Source organism: Felis catus, chromosome D4, assembly GCF_018350175.1.
Source record: "Felis catus isolate Fca126 chromosome D4, F.catus_Fca126_mat1.0, whole genome shotgun sequence".
Taxonomy (NCBI): Eukaryota; Metazoa; Chordata; class Mammalia; order Carnivora; family Felidae; genus Felis; species Felis catus.
The window spans coordinates 49,935,968-49,954,896 of record NC_058380.1 but is presented as its reverse complement, the minus strand read 5'-3'; the positions used below and the strand labels follow the sequence as shown (position 1 = coordinate 49,954,896).

Below are 18,929 nucleotides of genomic sequence, written 5' to 3'. Positions count from 1 at the left end.
GTTCAAGAGACATTTTAGAGTTTTCCCCCCTAGATATTTTTAAAAGAGCTGCATCCACATTAATCTGTTTTAGATGATACCCTCCCCCAGCACCATTCTGACGTGGTCACTTGTCATTTAGCTGTACTTGGAATTAAACCACATGACAAAACATAACAAATTCAGACTAATTTGGAGGAATGCTGCTATGAATTCATGAAAACAATTAAAGGGTATTAAAAATGGAGAGCACTTTTATTGCTGTAAGGTAAATGTGTGCTGTCTTGTCAACGGTCCTTTATTACAGACACCTATTATGCACTAGGCATTTGCATTCTCTCATTTAGTTCTTACTACCACCCTGAAAATGAAGTATTTTTCTTCTCACTTTTTAAAGAACAGATGAGGCATCGAGAGATTAAACACCTTTCTTTTTTTTTTAAGGCTTCCAATTAGTGAACAATAGAGCTGGCATTTGAATCTAGATCTTTCCACCAAGCCATGCTGCCTCTACAGTTCAACAAAATTAGCTAACTAAATATTAGTGTACCTCATCAGCTTTAAGGAAGGGTCAATAACTATGTGTAATTGACACACTCATTTAGTATGCAAACAGTATTGTTAACGTGCTGGTTACACTTTAAAGAAAAATAACAGTAATCTCCCTGGCCATCTTGTTTAACAACAATAGCTACTATTTACTGATTGTTTCAGGCATCTTACATTCTTGTGTACTTTACTTAGATAAGAATTCCTAGGTGGGTATTATTAACGTTATATCATATTTGGGCAGATGGTGAAGCACAGAGACTTTCGATAATTTGTGCCATGTCACATGGGTAGTAAAATGGGGGTTTGGGCCCAGAAACCGGTGTGCTCAATGGCTATGCTCTTCACTGCTAACGCTCAGCTGAAACTGCCTTAGGTCATATGCAAAGGTGACTGTGAGGTGACAGCGGAATCGGTGGGTGGGAATAAGTAAGAACGAAGTTATGACTTCCTTAAAATACTTTGTTCCTCATTGATGCCAAGCAGGTATAGAGAAAGAGGAAGCTAAGCCAGAGATATGACAGCGCTTGGCTTGATGTTAAAGGGATGCTTTTGTTCTTACTCCACCATTTCAGTTTTCTCACCAGCTTTGATCCCCTTCCTACTGTTCACCTGTAAACAAAACCACTGTTCCCCTTTTTTTTGGAGTGGGTTACTAAGAAACTCACAGGGTTCATCATAGCCAGGTGTTTCTCTGCACCTGGTGTGTCTGATCTTCAGAGCAAAGGGATTCATAGACAAACACAACAGGACTCGTTGTAGACTACACAATTAATCATTCTAGGTTTCTGATTTGCTCTTGAAACTTGCTATGTTCCTGTAATGGGAAAGAGACAGCTCCATTTATCACACGGCACCTCGTGCTGCTCCTTGGCACCGTCCCCTGGGTCCTTCACCATCCCCAAACTTCGAAAACATCTGCTGTGGGTACCATGGCGGGGATTTCTTCACATTCTCTGCTATACTTGCCTTCTCAGCATCTCTGTTTAAGCTCTCCTTTTGTGACCAAAGACGGAAAGGCCAGTATTCTCTGTGGAGATGAACAATTAGCAAGTTCATTACTTATGGTGGCATTCATGGTTCTTTGCCAGAGATTACATTTTTGTATAGGACATTTTGCCTGATGTTGTCAAAAGAGCACTGGACTGGGAATTAGCTTTGCTGGATTTTTGTATTGGCTCTACCATGAATGATTTGTCTGGGCTTGGGTGAGCTGCTGTGCACCTCTCTCGACTTTTGGTACCTCATTTAATGATGAATCTAGATTAGATCAGTGCTTCTCTACCTTGGATGCACATTAGAGTCACATCAAATGCACAAAACTCTAATGCCCATGTCATAATCCAGACCGACGAACTCAATCTCTGGAAAAGCAGGACCCCCTGGCACTGATATTCTTATTCAGGCTCCCCAGGAGACTGTTACGTTGACTTAGGTTTGAGGACCACTAGCCTCAGTATAAGGATTCTTTAGTCTCTAAAGAGACATCTTTTTCTTAAGATGGGAGAATTAAGGGGTGCCTGGGTGGCTTAATTGGTTGAGCGCTGACTTTGACCCTGGTCATGATCTCGCAGTTGGTGGGTTTGAGCCCACGTCGGGCTCTGTGCTGACAGCTCAGAGCCTGGAGCCTGCTTCAGATTCTGGGTTTGCCTCTCTCTCTGTCCCTCCCCCTCTCATACTCTGTCTCTCAAATAAATAAACATTAAAAAAAAAGATGGGAGAATTAAGATCACATTTGTACAAAAAGGGAAGAGACAGTAGAGAGGGAAGTTTGGCGATACAGAAGAGGGTGAGTGGAGACACCTCTCCATCTTCAAGGAGGCAAAAGACTGAGTGCTATGATGGAAGGGTGGGCTTTACGTAAGAGCATGGAGAGTATGTTCCCAGGTGCGGAACCACACTGTATAGGTGCAGAAGTTGGTAGGTAGGTGGATGCAGCGGTAGAAACCCACAGAGGTTGCCTTTCTGGTTGCTCCAATTTTTCTTTAACATGAAGAAGAAAGGTCATCAGAAGGGATGGGAAAGAAGGTGTTGGGAGAGGTTTTAAGAGAGGGAATGTGTGAAAGTCATCTATAAGAATGGAGAGTACATGCACTAGAGAAATGCGATAGGACTGCCAAGGGATAGTGAGAGTGTATTTGAGGTTGGTCAGTGATTGTGTGCATTTTGCTGACGGGGGTCCTGTCGAGTTTGGACAGTCTTTCTGACGACGGCCATAATCCCAACTAGTGGTTTCTGCTTGCATACTAGCTTCTGTGTTCATCTAATCCTGGGTCAGTTGTTGCCTTTGAACTATCTGGAATGGCCACCCATTTTGCTTATTTTATCCAACTTTATTGAGATATAATTGATCTATAACATTGTGTAAGTTTAAGGTGTACAATGTGTTGATTTGATACACTTATGTATTACAATATGATCACCCCTCTGTCACATCACATAATTTGTGTGTGTGTGTGGGGGGGGGGGCACATCTTTTTTATCCATTCATCTATTGACAATAATTTAGATCGTTTCTCTTCCTTGGCTTTGTGAATAATGCTGCTGTAAACATGTGAGTTCAGACATCTTTTCAACGTCCTGTTTTTATTTTCTTTGGATATATATCCCAAAAAGGATTGATGGATCATATCATAGTTGTATTTTTAATTTTGGGGGAAACCTCCTTACCATTTTCTGTAGTGGCTCTACCAATTTACATTCCCACCAACAGTGCACAGGACTTCCCTTTTCTCCACATCCTTGCCAACACTTATTTGTTTTGTTTTTGTTTTTGTTTTTGTTTTTGTTTTTGTTTTTATGACAGCCTTTCTAATAGATGTGAAGGATATCTCATTGTGGTTTTGGTTTGCATTTCCCTGATGATGAGGGCATTTCCCTGATGATGAGGGATGTTGAGCATTTTTTCATGTATCTGTTGGCCACTTGGATGTCTTCTTTGGACCAGTATCTATTCGGTTCCTTGTTTATTTTTAAATTGGATTGTTTGGGTTTTTTTTGCTATTGTATGATTTATATATTTTGTATATTAAGTATCAGATATGTGGTTTGCAAGCATTTTCTCCCATTCTATAGGCTGCCTTTTTTAAAAAAAATTTTTAACATTTATTTATTTTTGAGACAGAGAGAGACAGAGCATGAACAGGGGAGGGGCAGAGAGAGAGGGAGACACAGAATCTGAAACAGCTCCAGGCTCTGAGCTGTCAGCACAGAGCCTGACGCGGGGCTCGAACTCACAGATTGTGAGATAGTGACCTGATCCGAAGTCGGCCGCTTAACCGACTGAGCCACCCAGGCGCCCCCATAGGCTGCCTTTTCATTTTGTTGATTGTTTCCTTTGCTGTGCAAAAGGTTTTTAATTTGATGTACTGCCATTTATTGATTTTTGCTTTTGTTCCTTGTGCTTTTGGTGTCATATCCAAAAAATCATTGCCAAGACCGATGTCAAAGAGGTTCTTCCTTATGTTTTCTTCTAGGAGTCTTGCTGTTTCAGGTCTATGTTTCAGTGTTCATTTCATTTCGACCTAATTTTTGTGAGTGGTGTAAGGTAGGGATCCAATTTCATTTTTCTGCATGTGATCATCCAGTTTTCCTAACAGCATTTATTGAAAAGACTATCCTTTCTCCATTGTGTATTCTTGACTCCTTTGTCAGATATTAGTTGACTGGTCATTCCTGTTAAATAATGCCTTAACCGCTGGCCACTGCAGCTAGTTGCAATCTCTCTAGTGTTAGGGAGTGAGGTATGGCCTGGCTTCTGGCTTACCTGAGTTTCTGAGGACTCACTGTACTTTCCCCTAGAGACAGACAGTCAGAGCTGCCTTCTAGAAATTGGTGAGCTACTGTGCCATACGAATGAAGGAGTTATAAAGGAATGGCTAGTGAATTTGAATCTTGTGCAAGAGAAGCTGCCTAGAGATCTTTTTCCTGATTGGAGCAAGACCATCATGGGACAACACAACGGTTTCCCCCTACTTTCCTTAGACCTGCAAGTGACATGGTGCACACAAATAGTAAAGTCATACCTCTAAGATTAGAAAATGTTTTAGTTAGATTAGGACAAGTAGCTTTTGATTGTCTAAAAGTCACCTGAAGTGTTAAGTGGTGAATTAGGTCATCTAAAGTAATAGACTTTCAGACCAAGCTGAAGCAAGTGGCAAACTTCAGGAAAATTCAGCATCCATGACAGCATTTTTCTGAGATAGTGGAGACTGAATATATAAAGTTTTTACCATATTCATTTTAGTGCCAATTCAAAAGGATTGGGAAACTAAGAGCCAGCAGGTGATTAAATGGGAGTATTCAGAGAGGATAAAATGGACTTTGTGTTCTTCATGTTGAATAGGTTCTATATAATATCTTTAGATTTTGGCATTGAAAAGTAGAAGGAAAGAGGCCCCACCATTAGTTTGGCAGATTTATCAAGCTGAGCTATGTCAATTGTATTATGCCGTTTCCAAGAAGACAGTAGAGCTTGTGAAATTTAACAGTGTCTGTCACCACTTGACATATTGGCTAAAACAAAAGCAGATTGAGGAAATGACTCACAATAGTTAATTGTTTCAATAGTCAGTCTTTCCCATCTGCACAGTGCGTTGAATTTGATGACATCTGATGGGAACTTTGTGGAAAATTAATGCACCAACTTGTTTTCAAGAAGCAAGCCCTCTCTTTGCTTTTTTAGTAGCTACATGTCAGTATCTGAAATCTCCATTTTATCTCTTTTTGGTTTAGGTAACACTGCAGTCTATCTTGACTTGTCGAATACAAAAAGAAAAGCCTAACCATTTGTAAAAAAACAAAATCAGTCAATAATAATTCCAACTCTGTTTCTTCACTTGAAGAATGGATTAGGTATTTTGGCTTTGATAAATTCAAAAACAAAGGGAAAAATTGTTCACAAAGAACCAAATTCAGGATGATATATGCAGCAAACATTCATCTTCCATTATCACATGAATACATAGCACATCTGGCTGCAGAATCTATGATGCCACTCTACAATTTATCACGCTTTATGGGAAACCATCAATTTACAACAGTTGCATTAATGTATAGCTCTGTGCTTTAAGTTCACCCTTGATAGATCTAGGTCTTTCACTGTGCTGAATTCCTTTGTAGACCCCACTTAAAAATCCAACTGACTTATCTGACCCGAAGAACAGCTTTATATTCTGAAGGTGTGGCTATCAAGTAAGAACATCAGGTTTCCTTTTTGGATATCTGCCAATGAGGATAAAGCTTAACTCCATGAAAGTTGATTCTTTTGGAGAGTATTTCTAGTATTTGTGTTCTTGTTGGACATCCACAAATGAGTCTACATTTCAGGTGCACTGGAAACCGCTATTTACAAAGAAGAAAGGATTAGGTCTGTCTGTTCCCTACAGATAGATTTCCTTGGTGCTACTTAAGATATCATTGCTATCTTTTGGTAGTCATGGCAGAACTGTGATGTTTTTTGAACAGATTTGGTGTAAAGAATGAAGGTGTCTTGTTTAATAAAGAACACAATAATCTAAGAGGAGACTTCAAGACTTTCAAGAGTTGTGATAGGGAACAAAGAAACTTCTTTTCTACAGCTCAATAGGGCAAAACCCATAGTGCTAGCCCAGATCATTAGCAGGCTATGGCTCACAGTAACAAAGAACATTTCTTTTTTTTTTTTTTAATTTTTTAAATCTTTATTTATTTTTGAGAGAGAGAGGGAGACAGAATGTGAGCAGGGGAGGGGCAGAGAGAGAGGGAGACATAGAATCTGAAGCAAGCTCCAGGTTCCGAGCTGTCAGCACAGAGCCTGACGTGGGACTCGAACTTACGAACCGCGAGATCATGATCTGAGCTGAAGTTGGATGCTCAATTGACTGAGCCACCCAGGCACCCCACAAAGAACATTTCAATAGGACATTCTAAGGAAATAGCTGCTCTGGGAGGAAATAATCTCCCCATATTTTCTCCTGGGAATTCTATTGGGTGTTGACATTTGGGAAAATTTGTTCCCGGTCTGAGGCAGCCTTTCTCAGTCTAAGAACATGTATTCCAGCTCACTGAAGATTACTGTAGCATTAGAAGTGTATTAATTTTTTGAATAGTTTGAACTTTCAGAGAAGGTGGGTGGAAAAGTGAAAGGCAGGATGTGGGGAGGTTGATGTCCAGCATCCCTTTTGAATGCCTTGCCTCACTGAAGCATATTTGTATTTCCTGAACTGACAACTCAAAAGATCTAAAGTAGAGTGATACACAGCACCTATCAGAAAGAATTTGCACACTCCCTGCTTTCTTTGCAGAGATCTCTAAATATATTGGTTCTGCCCCACCCAGGGAGGGCTGGCGTTCAGGGGCAGACTTGCAAAACTTGTAACATCCCATCTTTGGATACACTGGTGACTCAGGCATAATCCGTCAGCCTAATCTGAAGAGCACACTGCTTGTTCTCTTCTGGTACAAAAGAGACCTTTTAGTTTATGTGGTCTCCATCTAAAACTGTCACAAAGTAGAAACCATGAATCAGAAGGAGCATTAGTGAAATAATTTTGCTCATGTAGACGGATGAGAGCTGAACTTTTTTTCTTGCTGTATCTATGAATTCCAGTTCATATTTCTTCATGTGAAAGTGGATTTTTTCCTCCTGGATTTATGTTAAGCTGAGCAAGCAGTTCTGGTGAAATTAAGCCCACGTATAAACAATAGATTCGGACAGCTCAATTTTGGTCCTGAATGCCATTAGAATTTTTCCCCCTCCTCTACTTTATTACAATTTCTGATTCTTTGCTTCTTATAACCCACTTTTTATATTGAATATCACATTGTGTACGGGTATGCCAAATTGGTATTGGTATATCCTGATTGCCTTACTTGGGAAAAGTGCTGAATTCAAGTTTGAAATGTTTGCACTTGACCGAACTTTAGGAAAAGAAGAAAAAAGAAGAGAGTATTTAAAACCCAGAAATGATTTTCTTTGCTGTGGTAAGCAACATCTTGAGTCTTAACCAACAGTTAGAATAGATTTACAATCTGCATGAAATGTATAAATGAGATGAAGTTAGAGGAGACCAATAGTACATTCTGAGCAATTTCCAAAGAGTTATAGGAAGCATGAGTGACTTAACTCCTGAAATGTGTGGTCAGATATAATATTTAATTAAAAACTTATGAGGGCAGAAGAAGTGTTGTGGAAGGCACTCAGGAGATGCCAGGAAGTATATTGATATTTTTACAGGTGCAATCTCATTGAACCCTCACATCAGTACTATGAAGCACATACTGGGATTCCCATTCCAAAGATGAGGACAGTGGAGTTCAGAAAGCCTATTCAGGTTGCTTACAGTTTTAGAACCATGATTTGAATCCAGATCTTTCAGATTTTGAAACCATTTGTACAGCAGTAGAAGCTTGTCTGGGCTCTGTGTATTCTCTTCACAAGGAGACGTCAAGGAACATTGAGCAAAAGGTAGTATTACCAACAAACAAAAACCAAAACTGACACATGGATGCTAAGGAAGGAGGCTGCTCCCTCTGTAAGGTTGGAAAAGATCATGAATCCAAGAAGAGGTCACAATGAGGCAAAGAATGAGGAAACTTGGGAGATTCTTATAAAAAAAAATTGCAGGGCCCCAAAATGGTGTAAAAGTTTAAAGGAATATGTAACATGGCTCTTTGCCTCCAGGACAAAGAAATACATCAGTCATGGCCAGGAGGAAAACTAGGCAGAGAGTTTAGAAGATGTGAACAGCAAGTGGTAAAGTTACTAAGGGGGACTGGGCATAGAAATGTCTGGGATCCGTGATTTGGGGGAGGGGTAGAATGTAATAATAATTTCTCAAGCACTGTTAATTATATAATCCCTTTACTTCATAGAACTCAGTATTCTTTTGTCTATACAATACTTCAATTTTAGAGTATCAGTGAAACACAGGGGAAAAGATGGATTTTCCTGGGTGGCAATCAGAGTATAATTAGAGTTCATAGTTTTCAGGCTCAGACCTTGGAAATCTCGTACCGCAGATAACCCTTTCTCCATTGCCAACACATTTGTCCATACTTTGTTTTATTTTTGGAAACCATAAACTCACTTGTCTCAATGTGACATGACTTCCTCCCGAAATCCCTAATGAATTTAGCTATTTTAAAAGAAAGGCTGTGGCAGAATAGGCCGAGATATATGGGGGCTATTGGTGAAAGCTAGACAACATTTATGGAAGTGCGGGCTGTGCTTATTCTGTGTTCAGGGAAAGGACTGGCCCACAAGGAATGAGGAAGCATCCTTAAAATACTGCCTTTAATATATTATGAACAGGGAACTAACTTTTCCTTAGTGTATCTCTTATTGTTCCATTTCTTTTTCTTGCTCAATAAATACAAGGAAAAAAAAGCATTGCTTTTACGTTTTAATTTCCCAGCAGCACTCTGTATTGGAGACAGTAATTAATGAAAATTATAGGCTAAACATTTTACAGTTTGCATTAAGTGCTTTATCCATGTTTTGTTAAAGAATCTCATTCTGCCTAGAGATAGTGAGTGTTTGAGTGTTTATTAGGGGGGAACACACATGCTAGCATCCCTCTTGAAGTTGTCCCCAACCAACCCTGTATGGTGGTATCTAAAATATGGGGTCCTATGTCAAAGAGATTGTTTCCCTAGTCCTGTAACATGACTTTAAATGTAATACTCACCTTCTAAGATGCCTTAGTTACCAGATCCATCCACATTTCAAAAAAGAAATAATCCAGACCACGCGTTCTACTAACAAAATTAAATATTGTCAAGCTGTTTAAAAAAAATCTTGAAAACGTGATCAGGACATGGTAAACAATATTTCTAGCCTAGCTCATGTTATTATGTTATATAATAAAATTGTATTTTCTTCCAATCTTTCCATTTTATAATTGAGCACAACAACAAAGAATATTGAATTGGGCTAGTTTGACCTCGAAAAATGAAATTTGTATCGTCATTTAGAAGTGAATACACTTTTTAAAGAGTAGAGGATATTTTGCCTAGAGAAATTGAATGAGAAGCATAGAATAAATAGTGATTTCCCAAACTTTTCCCAGGCTAATTCAAATGTTAGAGTCTTAGGCTGAAGTAAGTTAGAGGCCTTATGATCACCATCCCATGAAATAAAATATAAAGTTATTTGCTGAAAGGTATTAAAATAAATGAAAGGATTTGTGGTGTAAGAAAAAGGAAATAGAGGCAGGTAGGGGAAAGAGTGGGTCATAAAATATACAATTATAATTGCATAGCTGTACTTTCTAGTAGACACTCTAATTTAAAAATATAGTGATCAATTTAACATAGCAAAAAATTTTAGGCATCTATTGGCAATAGGAAGATACAGTAAGAAGGGTAAGACCCGTATCTCCTCTCAGGGCAACTATATAGTCTAGGGCATGTCTTTGTGTGTATGTGTGCATGTAGTAGGATGTGGGCAAAACATGGAGTAAGTGAGTGGGGTGTGGGGAGATTATTACAAATCTAAAAATAGCATGTTACAGGATAGCAAGTTACCTGCTGCAGGAGATCATACCAACTATGTCAGTAAGGGCCATACCAGAGTCAGAACTCAGAAAAGAAAAAAGGCCTGGGAGAGCAAAGGCTATGTCTGGAGACAAGATCAGGTACCTTAAGCTCCCTAGGTTATCCAACAGTTCTGGCGAATGAAGTACATCTTACCCAGACGGCTTCAATGGGTTGAATGTCTACACGCTGGCTTGTTCTAGGTAATGTCCTTTGTGCCATCCTCCAAGAATGATTTTCATTAAAATGAATTTGAGATTAGGTACACAGCATACACACTAATCATTATCGAGAGGCAGTGTGGAAGTGGTTAAATGCATATGGATGAGAAAATGTCTTAAAACTCAACATCAAGACAAATTGGTATTATCAGGATTATTGACAGATGAAACAATCAATCACATGCTAGAAAATGGAAGTTTTCATCTGATAACCACTTCTTACTAGCAGGAGTATCTGGACAAGTAACAATCTCTCTGAACTTAGTTTCTTCATCTGTAAAATTCTTGTCTTCTAGAGTTTTTCTAAAGATCACACAACATCTTTTGTGTGAAAGCCTTTGCAAACCACAATTTTCTATAAAAATGTAAGTTGTGAGGAGAGATGAATATACTAAATGGAGGGTTTTAGGGAGAGAAATCCCATCACTGTGTGGAAGCTATACTGCAGAGGACAGAGGCACATGGTGGGAAGTAGGTCTGTCAAACAAGAAACAAGACTTGGCCAACAAATGATCTTGATACAAAAATAGATTCCTACCCAAAAATACTTGTTGGGAAGGGAATTCCTTCCCACCACCTTTCCTTATTCCTTTATCTTATGGACAGAAATGGCTTCCATTACTCAAAGAGTTGGGAGTATTTATTACAGATGGTGTTAATGAGACATGTTTAAGTGGTTGGATTGGTACAGTTTCCTGCATGTAATGGGTTATTATATATGTATTTTTTCCTTTCAGATAATTGTTGAGACTATGCCATATTTCAAAAGCCAAGTTAATTTAGGTCAATGAAAAGAATTTATTTCCAGTCTATTACCATCTAATCCCTAATTAAATCAAAGAATAAGGAACTGAGTGATCCAGGCAGATCATTTGTCTCTTGGCAAAAGTTAATCCAGTCAATATAAAGAAAAGAGAAATGATTGTTTCCAAATACCTAGTAGATTCTTGTGGCCATTTATTGCCTAGGCATGGAGGAATATAGGTTTTATTGAGAGAAGCTCTGAGCTTTAAAGAAAAGCTTTGAAATCTAAGCTGTCAGGCATTTTATGGTAAGAGATGGAAAGACTGGCCATCTCGTGTTCAGGAAAGAAAAAAATATCCCCTGAAGTATGGAAGGAATAAATGCTCCATGGCTTACATATCATCTCTACAGGTTTCTTCCCTTCAAGTCATGGCCTATTTCATGGCCCATTTCCCTTTATTTTGAGAATTTTTTTTCTTGATTACAAAAGATTTCAAAGATAATTGGAAAATACAGAAAAGTACAAAGAAGAAAATAAAAAATAATTTAAAATTATTTAGTCATCTCCACCTAGAGATAATAGTAATAACCTCCCAGGTTATTTTTCTTTGGCTATGTGTGTGTATGTATGTGTTTGTGTTTCTTTATGTATATAAGGCATGTGTGTGTGGGGGGGTATGTTACAAAATTGAGAACAGAGTTATATGTAGTTCTCTTTTTTTGCTAATTAAAATGTATTTTAAATATTTTCCCATGCCATTAAAATGTCTTTATAATATTTTAAATTCTGTATAATATTCCCTTCTGTGGATATGTGGCAACTTATTGAAATACTCCCTTATTGTTTTGCATTCAGAATGTCCCTGCATTTTCTGTCCCCCCCCCAATCCAAAGGGATACCTCAAAAGATATCTTTGCAGCCATTTATTTATGTGCACTTCTGATTATTTCCTTAGTATACATTTCTATAATTGTTGGATCAAAGGAAAGGCATGCATTACATTTTTGTTTTTGATCTCTATAAACTAGGGACTATATGAGGAATCACCTTCTTAATCTGCAGTGAGCATGCTCAGTGTCTGAGGTGGAAAGGAGGAGGTTGGGGGTTCCACAGAAAGCAGGTTCTGGCTGGTCCTGGGTGACAGTTACTGGTTCAGAATGTGGAAGTACCATCCTCCAATTGTAACGGACCAGACTGCCTTGCTCTACATGGGCAGCTTCAGAGGATAGTTGGATATTTGTAATCTTGGAGGAATGGTCAAGAGACACCTGGGCTATCCTAGGCTAACGTCATTTTAACTTTAAAAGTCAAGTAGAGCCAATAAAAAAGATGCATGGGGAGTGTACTTCTTATTAGTTGTTCATGCTGTTTGCCTAGGTTTCGCAAACCTAGTTGACTTTTCAACGTACCAGTGAACTTTCTCAGTAAAATCAAGTGGGATGGAGGTGGGGTGAGGAAGAGGACTCAGTAGGCTTGTGAAAAAAGAAGCTGTTGGACTTCAAGATTGGCATCAGTTGTTTGTGAGACATATCTGCTGTCTGCAGAGGTTGATCTCTTCCACTACCCAAACCAGTTAACTCCATTTCTATCGGTGCCTGTGTCTGTCTCCTTAGCTAGAAATTTGGTCAAGATTCGTCACCAATCTCCTCTATCTTCTTAAGTCTGAAATGCGCCAAGGCCTGTAATTTTGCTTTACTTGGAATGTCTCTCAAATCTTCCTTTTCTCCATTCCTTCCTTCCACTTCCATTCCTACTACTGTCACTGTTTTCCAGCTTTCAGCACAGATCTGCAATTCTGGTATCACTTCAGACTCCACAGTTTCTCCCCTACTCCCTACTGCTTTCAGTTTACTATTCCCATGACACCTCTTAACTGTTTCCCTCAAAGAGCCTGAAACTATTGCAAATAGCTTGTCTGTAGACTCTGAGCTCTTTTTCAAGATCAGGGCTTTACCTTACTCAACTTTGTAGCTCCAATGTTTAGGAAAGTGGTCGTCACCTAAACCAATTTTAGCCTGGAAGCAACCCCATGGCATTTTTGAAAGGGACACTGCAGCCCAGGGAAGGAAAGTAATCTGCCTGAGGCTACATAGCTAGTAAGTGTAAGAGTGAGGATTCAGTCCTGGGCAGGTCTGTTTTTCCCCAAACTACATGAACTAAGCTGCACCTGGCCATACTTCCATTGTCAGAAGTCTGAGACCTCCTCAATCAAGCTGTCTTACTGTACTTCTAGCCCTTTTCTGTACTGAATGCTATGTCATGGGATATCACCTGCCACAAGAAATATATTTGAGCAGGTTAGGGGTGGAGACAAGAGGGGGAGGGCAGGTTGATAAAGACCAAGAGAATTTTTTTGGGAGAAGGTGCATCTTAAGTTAGGCCTTGAAGATTGAAATAGAGTTTGGTCTCAGCAGGAGACCAGGGCAAAGGCATTCCATATCATGGGAATAGACAGCAAAGGCCCTGAGACAGAAATGAATCAGTAGTGCTCTGAACAATGAACACATTGGCCTATTTGTAGAAAGTTTTCATATAGTCTTGTTGGAAACAGCCTTCCCTTAAAGTAATGGTTTTATTAGTACCCTGGAAATAAACCCCATGATTTCATAGATTGAAGTGCTAAGAATTGCAGAGAAATTGACCTCTTTCTGTATGGGGACAACAGAGAGAAGAAAGCTCATTTGGGTGTGGCATTCCTTCACTTCAGATTTCAAACTGGATCAGATCATGAATCTCTCTGGCAAGTCCTAGAGCACAGGAACCAACCAGCTTTGTAATCTTAACATGGCTTCAGTTTTTATGATAACTTTTGATCTTCAGAAAAAATTTCACCCCCAAGTTTAGGAAATCTGAAACATAATATGGATTGGAGGTGGTTTGAATGTACTTTCGAAGAGTATTTTTTTACTGGCCAATAAACTCCTCTGTGGCTACAAGTATGTTGTTGAAAGGGACCTGGCTGATGGCAAACAGTAACATGAGGGAAACTTAAAACTGGAGATGATGATCAAATGTAAATCAATGTCAGGATTATTTCAAAAGTAGTAGTCAAGTAAAAAAAAAAGCTGACAAGATAAAATTACATTTTAGTAAAAAAAATCATTAGAAATCTCATTTTTGATATTTGCCTTTCCAAACTTAGAATAAGGAACCAAGGAAAGCAAATCTATTAGCCTTTAAGTTACACTACATGAATGTGTGCACAGTGGATTAAGAGAGTATTTTGAATTTCTGCTTCTGTGAACATCTGAAGGGGTCAGGGAGGTCATCCTGGCCCCAAATGTCTCCTCCTCTGGGATTCCTGCTATACAATTTATTTCAGGTGTTTAGCTCTGTCCTCCAAATTTTCAACAGCCAAAGTGAGAGCAGAATATATGGGAAGTATCTATCTCAGCCCTAACCCTCAGTCTCCTCCTGAAGGAGGACCAGCTGATTAGCTACCACATCACACAAGTGACTAATATTCCCAGAGATCATAGTTTCCCAACTCTGATATCAACAGTGGAGGCAGGTCTTTGCTGAGAAGGGCTCCTTCTTAAGGGGCCTCACTGCAGTTGGTTTAGAATCTTTAGGCCTAAAGAGGTTCCACAGAGGGAGAAAGGCCCAACTGTCAAGACCTCACTTGAACAATCCACATGGCTTTTTGCCTTTCTAAAGAAGCAGATCTTTCTGAGCTCTTCTTCCTTCTCAGCCATCCTCCTTGAAGCCATCTTTCCCAGGATGATGAGCACATGACTTACTCAGTGTTCTTGACCCAGTCCTGGTCAGTCTTGTGTGCTTACTCTGTCTTGATGTGGTAACCAGTTTATACCTAACTGGCCCTTGACAGCCTGTGCTGCTTTCCATCTGGGAGACCTGTTAGGACATTCCTCATCCTGACAGGGCTTCAGGCTGCCCCAAATGGTGATGACTGAGATTAGGTGATGGCTGCCTTCACTTTGGGGTTAGTTGCCGCTCCCTTACCCTCCACCAGAGCTCTTACTCAAGAGAAGGAGCTGAGATTAGGGTTTGGTTTAGAGATTCCTTCCCTCCTTCCTAAAGTACAATCAGGTCTAAAAAGTCCTACCTCTTAAGACAGTAATGGGAGCTGGTGTAATGAGGGTCACAATAGAGATACAACAGGAATGAAGGAGTCCCAGCACCCTCTGTCATTAGACTCTCAAAGTAGGGCTTGTGTCGTGTTCAGGATTGAATATACAGCACCAGCATAGCATCTGATACAGAGAAGGCTTTCAAGGAATATTTATTGCATATAAACATTAAAAATGTGCATGTGGGGGACTCTCCTAGTGACTCCTATGATCTGGGCATTTTTCAGTGGGCAATACTATTAATTATGCAGTCATTATTTTAGTACCCTCTTCATTGTCCTTCAGCCATGGGGGTTAAGCCTGGAACTACTTAGTTTTTTGGAGTTCACAGTTAATAGCCGAGCCCCATGTCAGCTACTGCTCATAGTAGATGACTCATTGTGTTCCTCTCATTACTTAACCTTGTGTCCACATTCCAATAACAGGTTACTGATTTGTTTCCTTATCTTTGTGTACCCTTAATGTTCCCCATCACCATATGATCTGCCAGGATCTTCTTACACCCTTGGTGTATGTGTGGGAGTCTTGACCCTGGGCCTCAGATGCCGTAGCTGAGTGTGCTCCCCTTGCTGCCCAGGCTGCCAGTCTCCCATGGTGCAATGCTCTGCCCTCATGCTGGCTCATTCACCTGTGGCTGGACACTGGGCCTGTCTTATGATTATGTCTCTGAGTACTGCATATAGCTGGGAAATTCCTATATTGTGTTTTCTTCCCACAGCTGGTCTGGCTCCCACATTCTGGCTTCCCTTATCAGGTCCACCCTGCTGCGGACTGAGTCTTATTCCTGAGAAAGAGCATATTACCTGTGTCCTGATGTACCCCTTTTAGTATCTCTACCATATTCTGATTCAGAAACTGCTTTGTCCCCTTTTTCAACTTAATTTTACACATGGTTCTGGATCACTAAGAAATACTGTTTTCTCAAAGACTGACCCTAACCTTGGGCAGAAATTCCAGGTTTTGGAAGAAGTTTAACGTTGTGTATGGGGCTGTGTATCTTTTTGTGGAGGTCACATGTCTTTGGATATGGACTTAAATTGTGTGAACTTTCTGTGTGTGTGTGTGTGTGTGTGTGTGTGTGTGTGTGTGTGTGAGAGAGAGAGAGAGAGAGAGAAAGAGAGAGAGAGAGAGAGAGAGACACTCCTTTTCTAGTGTTTTCTGAAAAGCATTTCTCTAAACAGAACAAGAAGAACAAGAATGGATAGGAAGAAGATTAGCCTTTATTTATATCCTCCAGTTATGTGAAGAAACATCATATATCATGTTGTTTAGATGGTCCACCTTTCCCATGTGATATTTTTCTGGCCTTTATTCTTGGCCTCCTAGTGAACTCAAGGTCAGAATAAAAATGACCATCATGACTGTATAAAACTTCACAGCAGTAGAGAAACAGGAATTTAAAAAGATAATGTAGTGTGGTGTCTGATGAAGAGAGCTTAAAGAGTGATTCCATTTGTGTATTACATGCTGTGTGTCTATAAAAAATGACACAAGGTTTTAATTTTTCTTTAATGTTTAATTTTAATTTTTGAGAGACACACAGAGCATGAGTGGGGGAGGGGCAGAGAGGGAGACACGGAATCTGAAGCAGGCTCCAGGCTCCAAGCTGTCAGCACAGAGCCTGACTTGGGGCTGGAACCCACTGAGATCATGGCCTGAGCTGAAGTCACATCCTTAACTGACTGAGCCACCTAGGTTCCCCAAAATGGCACAGGATTTAAAAAACTAGCTATCCTGTATTAGGAAGAAACATTTTCCTGTTTTGCTTTACTTTGTTTCCAGGTAGAGAGAAAGGAGTTGATTTAGTTCAGTACAACATTTGGATGCTCTTCCTAACCTTAAATTTGTATTAAATAATAGCTGTATGAATATTCTGTTGCAGCTGACCTTTTGGGATTGCTTTTCCCTAGTGAATATTTTTTCTAATTTTCTTTATGTGCATTTTACACTGGGTTACAGAAGGGATGGAATTTAATTGTTCTATTTGTATTTTATCCATTCACTTTCATAGCTAGGACAAAGGGGTGTATTTTGAATAACTCTAGGAAGTAATTTATAACTACTGCTGATATTGATGAAATACAACTGTAGCATATACACCTTTGTGTGAATATGCCTGTAGGAAGGATCAATGCGTCCACGTGGGAGGGTTGGTATGAATGTGTCTCTCTCTCCTCCTCTTTAGCTTTCTTTTGCTATATTAAAAATCCTGCATTGGGGTTTCCTGCCCTTTTCTGCATTTTAAGCATAGCCAATGGAAGTGGGTGGGGGCAGAAAAATTACCGAGCTTAGAACTAACTCCACAGTTGTGGGGTCTGAGACAGACTTTTGCCCTATGGTATATAGAACAAATAGCGATATCTTGGGAAAGTAGTTGGCAATATAGCAAAGGTAGAGTGTGGATCTGTTTGGGTATGGGCTTAAAGGTTGGATAGAGGCATAGAGGCTTTGTTTTTGAAGTCTTTCACTGTTAGAAATAACCTTACAGAAGGCCGACAGCAATGTCCTTTGGTTGACATTCTGGGTTAGAAACTTTAAGAGACTTTTTTCTCTGTGAATGAGATTGGAGTGGTTTTATTGTGGTTGTTGGCAGGAGACCAATAATACAATACAGTTAAATGAAGACTAACTTGTTTTAGGTCTTCCCAGCACAGTTTTGGAAACCAGTGGTCTAAGAAATGGATGCTGGGTGATAAAGCATGTCCCAAACTCTTCCCACCTCCAGCACTCACTGAATAACTTATTAAATAAAAAAATTAATAGGCATAAGCTTGTGTTAAGGAAGAGCAGTTCCTAAGAATGTGTGGTACCCAAAGTCACATTTTGTTTTGAGTGTGCTTATTTCCATGACCAGATGGAATATTCTCAGTGACTTTATTCACTAGCTTGGGTTTCACATGCACATTTTGAGGTGATGTTCCCCTGGGGGAGCCACTGTGATTCAGCCATATTTAAAATAGAATATGCCACTGCAAATATTTGGCATTTCTGTTAAGGATGAGTGAGACCATGGATACCACATTGTCTCAATGCTTCCAGGGGAGGATTTTCTTTTCCGTATCGCATACTGAAGTGTTAACAGTGAGTTCACTATCTGCCAGAGCATTTGAACAGATTCAGAGCACAATTTAACGCAGGATGAGTAAAGACAGAACACATCCATTCTCATCTTAAGGCCAGGTCTTTGCTGTGGGTGGACCTCCCTGAACAGAGGAAGGGGCAGGAGTCAGGCTCCTCAAATGGAGTGCTGAATTTGGTGGTATCAATGAAGTGCTTGGGGGAAGTCAGAGGAGGGAAAATTGAATATGGACTTGGGATAGATCAAATCGGTCTGGGAGAGGAAAAGGCCCCAATTGGACTTAATGCAGTAAATGTCAAGGAAAAGGAAGGGAGAAAATTTATTTTGCTTCAGCAACAAGATAAAGATGTTCAAATAAAGAGATCGGGAGGTCCAAGGAGGGCGGGGAGCGCTGGGAGGAAATGGGATCAAAGTCAAAGGAGATTAGACCTAATGTCTTGGGTATTGGGTCCCCCTGCAGGTGTCTAAACAGGATCCTTGTGTGCTGAACATGACATTTCATAAATAAAATACTAACTTACTGCAAAGATACTTTGATTAGATAGATCTTCATCAGGGTAATTATTTCTGCTATATGGTGGTTTTTGTTTCAATATACATGTTAAAAACATAAGAAGAAAACTTAATGTGTGACATTTTGATTGTTGTCCAAGTAAAATCGAGGAGAAAATGTTTCCTAAGTCCCAAGATTTCCTTTTCCTCAGTGTCTCTTATCTATACTCTCTTCCTTTGTAGCCAGGTCACCTTAA

At 39.7% G+C, this 18,929-nt stretch overlaps 1 long non-coding RNA gene across 1 annotated transcript; it reads right to left on the bottom strand.

Annotated features, from left to right (window-relative positions):
* Nucleotides 1–211: 211 nt before the first annotated feature.
* LOC109493833 lies at nucleotides 212–15,632 on the bottom strand. The gene is made up of 2 exons (XR_006588496.1): nucleotides 7,851–15,632; nucleotides 212–1,558 (listed from the first exon to the last, which is right to left on the bottom strand). It is a non-coding gene; the product is annotated as an uncharacterized LOC109493833 (long non-coding RNA).
* Nucleotides 15,633–18,929: the final 3,297 nt, after the last annotated feature.